This window comes from Drosophila subpulchrella, unplaced genomic scaffold (genome assembly GCF_014743375.2).
Source record: "Drosophila subpulchrella strain 33 F10 #4 breed RU33 unplaced genomic scaffold, RU_Dsub_v1.1 Primary Assembly Seq24, whole genome shotgun sequence".
Taxonomy (NCBI): domain Eukaryota; kingdom Metazoa; phylum Arthropoda; class Insecta; order Diptera; family Drosophilidae; genus Drosophila; species Drosophila subpulchrella.
Window position 1 is genome coordinate 1,238,634 of NW_023665550.1, and position 6,505 is coordinate 1,245,138.

At 40.1% G+C, this 6,505-nt stretch overlaps 1 long non-coding RNA gene across 5 annotated transcripts; it reads left to right on the top strand.

Annotated features, from left to right (window-relative positions):
• Positions 1-1,653: 1,653 nt before the first annotated feature.
• On the top strand, positions 1,654-6,009 carry LOC119559395. Of its 5 annotated transcripts, XR_005220762.1 has the most exons (6): positions 1,685-1,713; positions 1,812-1,869; positions 1,934-2,192; positions 2,294-2,599; positions 3,627-3,764; positions 3,821-4,991. It is a non-coding gene; the product is annotated as an uncharacterized LOC119559395 (long non-coding RNA). The 5 variants fall into 5 exon arrangements; XR_005220760.1 differs by having other exon boundaries at positions 1,654-1,713; positions 1,812-2,192; XR_005220761.1 differs by lacking the exon at positions 1,812-1,869 and having other exon boundaries at positions 1,671-1,713.
• The last annotated feature ends 496 nt before the right edge of the window (positions 6,010-6,505 follow it).

Below are 6,505 nucleotides of genomic sequence, written 5' to 3' on the forward strand. Positions count from 1 at the left end.
TGTGAAGATTCTTTAAATAAATAAGTGTGTATGTGGGCAGCAACATTCAAAGCCAAAAAGGACATTTTTCGCGGCTTTTCTTTTCTTTGAACTGTATTCGGCTTTACATACAGCTGTGATCATGAAAATAGTAGTAAACTTGAGCTCACCACGTTAGGCAGGAAAATCAATTGATAATCACAATTTATTTCAACGATGTTTTCAAAATAACAATTTACTTAATTTATCAGTTCAGCTGATTTTGTTATTCTAAATTATTATAGTTCGCACTTCATGGCTTATAAACAAAAAAATCACAAAATTTGGCCGCTCATGAAAATAGTAGTGACTACTAAAAATTAAAAAAAACTTAACTAAAAACTCCATAATATCTCAAAAAATCATAATATCTTATTATCTAGAATCTCATATTTAGTTGAATATCCTTTAATCCGCAACACGGATGTGCAACGGCGTGGCATGGAATCGATAAGGTCTTGGCACCGCTTTGCAGGAATGTCATGCCAAGCTTGCTGAACCACCATACACAGCTGAGTTTTGATTATTGGTTTTACAATATATACAGCTCTCTTAACATCCCCCACAAGTTTTCAATAGGGTTTAAGTCCGGAGACTGAGCTGGCCATGCATTACGTCGATCTCTTGTGATGCAAACCAAGCTTTCGCGTGCTTTCTTGTGTGTTTCGAATCATTGTTTTGTTGGAACGTCCACTTTAAGGGCATTTCCCAACTGGCATAAGGTGGCATAGTGTTTTCCAAAATTTTAACGTAAAAATGTTGGTCCATTATGCCATCTATCTTATGTATAGGACCAACCCCAGCATAAGAAAAACATGCCCAAATCATGATGCTCAGGCCACCGTGTTTAACGGTCTTCTTTGTGAACTTTGCAATTCTTCCATTTCAATTCCATTCTTGCAACTATGTGCTTCTGTGTCAAAAGGGGTACCTTTCTTGGACTTCTGGCAAATAAATTATTTTCTCTTAGACGTCTTCGAAGTGTTTGAAGACTAATCACCAGACTTAATTATTTTTTAATCTGCCCTCTGCAGGGCAAATGGGTGGATCGTGGCGTACCACACAATCTGTCTGTCGTCTACCGCACTAGCTTTTAGCTTTCCACCCCGATTTTCTGGCTTCAATTTATAGTGAATGGCGTTAAATATCATGGTAGATGAGCTACCAACGATGTTCTCAATATCCTTGTACGTTTTTCCTTCATTTTTTAATTTAATAATTAAATGTCTCATTTCGGGCGAACAGTGCTTTCCACGGCCCACTAAAAAAAATGTTATTTTAAATTTTCATCATTAAAATAATTAGAACATATTTTTACTTACTAATGGCGTTCTTAACTTCTTAAGTTTTTTTTTTTAGAACTTCTCACATCAAGCACTACTATTTTAATGAGCGGCCAATTTAGCTAGCATATTCTAATTATAATCAAAAATTACTCTTTCCTTTCCTTTGGAAAATCTAACGGATCTTTCTCTCTTTCCTCATCCTTACGTTCCATTCTGAGCAAAAAGTGGAAACACGTTCCAAGAATAACGGTAAAAGTACCGAAAACTTCCTTTCCAATGTTATTTCAAGTTGCACTACTATTTTCATGGTCGTAACTGTATGTACAATTGATTCCCCTTCAACACAGCACGACAAGTGCCATTTCATTATTGCAGTCAAAGAAGTAGGACGTGTCGAACCTTTGTTAAGGTGAAAATAACCTAAACATAAATAATTGTTAATATTATTAATATTGTTGAAATAAACAACATGGCATCCTTACTTTTTTTGTTTATCTTTTAATAAAGGAGTTATCGTTAACTAAAGTATAAATCGTCTGCTGTATCATGAAATAAGTGGCACACTGTATGTACATATAAAAGTTAAATTGAAATTATCAAATTGTTTCGCCCGAACTGCGTTTTCGTAGAATCCAACAAATTAGCGCATGCCGTTACACGCATACATATGCACGTTGTGGATAAACAGAAATCTAACTAAAGTGAAGTTTGTATTAATTATTAAGTGGATAAAAATTGTCGGTTCAAGTGCAGCTACACACACATAAATATATCACAGCCAACAAAGTTGTGCGTGCCCTAACGAACATACTTGTACATATACGTACATTTGCTGCAAAACATCGACCCACGCACAGCGTGCGTTTACCGTTCCTGACAAAGTCATTGGTAAGTCAAAAACGTAGAAATAAATACATTTTTAAAAGTAAGAATATGGCAAAGTAGATTTTATATTAAATAATAACTTTTATCTATTTTATTCCTCGCAGTGGCAAAAAAATCCTCTTGGAAAACTATATGCCAAATAAACAAATTCCAGAACGAAGCGTATAAAACTGGATAGAATCTTGGAGGTTCCTGTTGAGATCCAAACAAAAAATGGAAACTGCTAGATTTCGACGAAATTTTACTTGGCTGACAAAACGGAATTAATGAGGGAGATCTCAGACTAGAATCTCGTCATTGAAAAATGAAATAAAACCCATATTACTCGGCGTAAGGATGTGAAAACTGTCGATGGAGCTGAATTTTTGAAAGCATAGTCAAGATATGCTAATACGGGGGCGCCGGAATTGGTAATTTATAATTTTAGTCAGACTACATTCAGATTATGTCTTTTCATTTGTTTTTGTGCTCTTTTGTTGTTTTTTCCCAATTCAAATAGATTTTAAGCTTTTGTTCCACGGTAGAGAGGTCGCATTATCCGGTAAATGGGAAAATTTTAAGGAAAAAACAAGGGAGAACGCTATAGTCGAGTACCTCGACTATCAGATACCCGTTACTCAGCTTAAGGGACCAAAAGGAAATGGAGATATGCAAACAGCAAAGCGAGATTTAAATGCGCCACCTAACGGCGGTATACAGATTTAAGCGTTATGGGCGTTAGAGTGGGCGTGGCAAATTTTTTAAATAATAGGTTCGATAGGTATTGACGAGACCAATACATTTCAGTTAAAAATTTTTTTCTAGCATAAAAATTGTGGGCGCCACAGGCTTGGGCGGTTTGTGGGCGTTATAGTGGGCGTGGCATATTCGCGTGACAACATTGCGATGCGTACAAAGCTACGAAATCTAAATCTGAGATCCCGATTCTCTATTTTTGATAGTTTCCGAGATATCCACGTTCAAACGTGGCAAACTTTTTTTTGATCAATCGATAGGTATTGATAAGAACAATACATTTCAGTTAAAATTTTTATTCTAGCATCTAAACTGTAGGAGCCACAGTCTTGGGCGGTTTGTGGGCGTTAGAGTGGGCGTGGCACTCTGCTGAAACAAACTTGTGCTGCGCAGAAATCTCAGGAATCTGCATGCCTAATCCCAGTATTGTAGCTCTTATAGTTTCCGAGATCTCAGCGTTCATACGGACAGACGGACATGGCTAGATCAACTCGGCTAGTGATCCTGATCAAGAATATATATACCTTATGCGGTCGGAAACGCTTCCTTCTGCCTGTTACATACTTTCCGACGAATCTAGTATACCCTTTTACTCTACGAGTAACGGGTATAAAAATGGAAGGAAAACCCCAAAACAGCCTGCAGATGAGAAAGGACGCCTAATCCATGCTATTTCCCATTATTGTGGGACCTCACCGACAGGAAGCAATACCACAGCAAGGAAAGTCCGCAGAATTGTTAAAGTGTTAGAGGAGATCCACCAGAGAATCCCAATGGGAAGGAAAATGTCGAGTGGAATTTCGCTCCTGACATCCTGCCGGGCGTGTCCTCGCAAAGAAAGTATGTTCTGGCCAAAAGAATTTGGCTACGTTGTACTAATAGAAGTATCTTTTTAGCATAACACCCAGATCGATCTTCGACGAGCTCTCCATTGGGGAGCCACAGGACTCCACCTTCACCAGCTATTTGGCAGCTAAAGCGGAGATGGAGGAGGAAAAAATGCAGCCCAAGAAGGCACACCTGGAGAAGCCATTACCAGCCATTGCCAGGACGCTGGGCGACTTCCTGCAGCATCAGGCAGAACAACCCCTTTCCCAATCCGGCTCCCACTTCCTCAAGGTCCAATATACCTATTGGGACTCGGAGCTGGACTGCAGATGGCGCGGGAAAGATGGCTGATGTGGTTTTCTTATTATTTGGGCCGTGGCTAACGGCGTTCATCGAAATTCACTTGCTAAATCTGGTATTTTTGGTTAGCACGCGGTTTTCGTCGATGTGAGTACTAGGCTTAACCCATTTGAGACAATATAAACATAGTATATGTTTATGCTAAGGGTTTCGTGATTTCTTAAAAGCGTGAAATAAAATTTGCTCCTGTTTATGCGACACCGCCGAATTCATGCATTCTATCAATCTCAGCTGACAGAGGTGCCGGACCGGTGGAAAAAGATGTTAGCGATTATTAAACCGATTATTTTTTCTCGATTCGCATAAAATAATCTTGCTAGTATTAAAGATAAAGTATGTGCAAGCCAGTATAACATCTTTTTACCGTCAAAATAAAAGATGAATACTAGTTTCCATTGGCCCTAAATGAACAAATAATTTGTTAAATGTAAGGTGTATTTATGTATTTATATCGATGTGGCAACTCCGATAAATGTATAGAGTTACCGGAGTTTAATTGTCACCAATTCACGCTTTGAGGTTGAATTCATAGTCAACTTTCGTGTGTTGCCGAATTCACGAAATGGCGTTTATGCACACACGAATCGGCTGAAATCGCGAAATGAAAGCGTGAATTCGGCATCGCATAAACACAGTAATAAACTAATTTATTTATCAATTCGTGGCGGTTGGTCACTCTGAAAAATAAAGTTTTCTTTGAATTGCCAAAATGAGGCGCCATAAAAGTTTCGAGCAGCGTGATTGGTCCTAAAGCCTTGTACTCAGATCGGCTAAGAGTTTCACTAGTCGAAAAATCTTATTCTTTGTAGTGTGACCGAAGTTTTTAAAGTTCACCCGCAATGCATGTAGCATGGTCTTACTGTCAAGCAGCTGTTGCCAAAAGCCTAGTACTCAGATCGGCTAAGAGTTTTACTAGTCGAAAAATCTTATTCTTTGTAGTGTGACCGAAGTTTTCAAAGTTCACCCGCAATGCATGTAGCATGGTCTTACTGACAAGCAGCTGGGTTTGTTGCCAAACGAAAAACAAAACAATTGAAGAAATTTAAAAAGGAGCAGTCTGCTGGTACACAAAGAAATTCAATTAAAAATAGATGGAATGTTCAACGAATGTTTTTATTTATGTAAATTATTTGTTTAAAGCATCCTTTTCGTCCCACAAATGCTTCGCCATCTTTCCCGCGCCACCGCAGTCCAGCTCTTGACCTTGAGGAAGTGGGAGCCGGATTGGGAACAGGGTTGATCCGCTGATGCTGCAGGAAGTCGCCCAACATCCTGGCAGTGGCTGGACATAACTTCTCCAACTGTTCCTTAGCGAGCGCCCTATTTTCCTCCTCCCTGTAGAAGCCAGCGCGTCCTCCAGCTCCGCTTAAGCTGCCAAGTAGCTGGTGGTTATGGTGTACGGAGTCCTAATGGAGAGGTCTTCGGAGATCATATTACTGGTGGTTCTGCTGAAAAGATACTTCTATTAGTAAAACGCAACCAAATTATTTTGGCTAGATCTTACTTTCTCTGCCAGGACACGCCCGGCAGGATGTCCATGTAGAGAGGATTCTGGGATTCTCTACTGGATCTCCTCCAGCACTTCAACTATTATGCGGATTTGCCCCTGTTGTGGTATTGCTTAATGTCGGTCAAATCCCACAATAATGGGCAACAGCTTGGATTAGACCTCCTTTAACCGTTTTTGGTGTTTTTCTTCCATTTAAAATTTGTAAATTCCCACCGCTTCTGCACGAACACCGCCAAAGATTAAATTTCTTATTCTTTGGGCCGCGGCTAACGGCGTTCATCGAAAATTCACTCTCGAAATTTGGTATTTTTTCTGGTATTTCCTTAGCTCATCTGAGTACCGCGCTGAAAAACAGACCCGACGAAAACCTTTAGCCGCCTGTTTGCCTCTCGCTCACTCCTATGGTTAGCTCGCGGTTTTCGTCGATGTGAGTACTAGGCTAAACGGAAAACAAGTCAATTGGAGAAATTTAAAAAGGAGGAGTCTGCTGGTACACAAAGAATAAAAAAAAATAAATGGAATGTTCAACAAATGTTTTTATTTATGTAAATTAGTAGTTTAAAGCTTCCTTCTCGTTCTACGGATGCTTCGCCATCTTCCCCGCTCCACCGCAGTCCAGCTCCGAGTCCCAAAAGGCATATTGGACCTTGAGGAAGTTGGAGCCGGATTGGGAACGGAGTTGATCCGCTGATGCTGCAGGAAGTCGCCCAGCATCCTGGCAGTGGCTGGCTATGGCTTCTCCAACTGTTGCTTAGCGGCGTCCTATTTTCCTCCTCCCTATAGAAGCCAGCGGGTCCTCAAGCTCCGCTTAAGCTGGCCAAGTAGCTGGTGGTGGTGGTGTCCGGAGTCCTAATGAAGAGGTCGTCGGATATCGTATTACTGG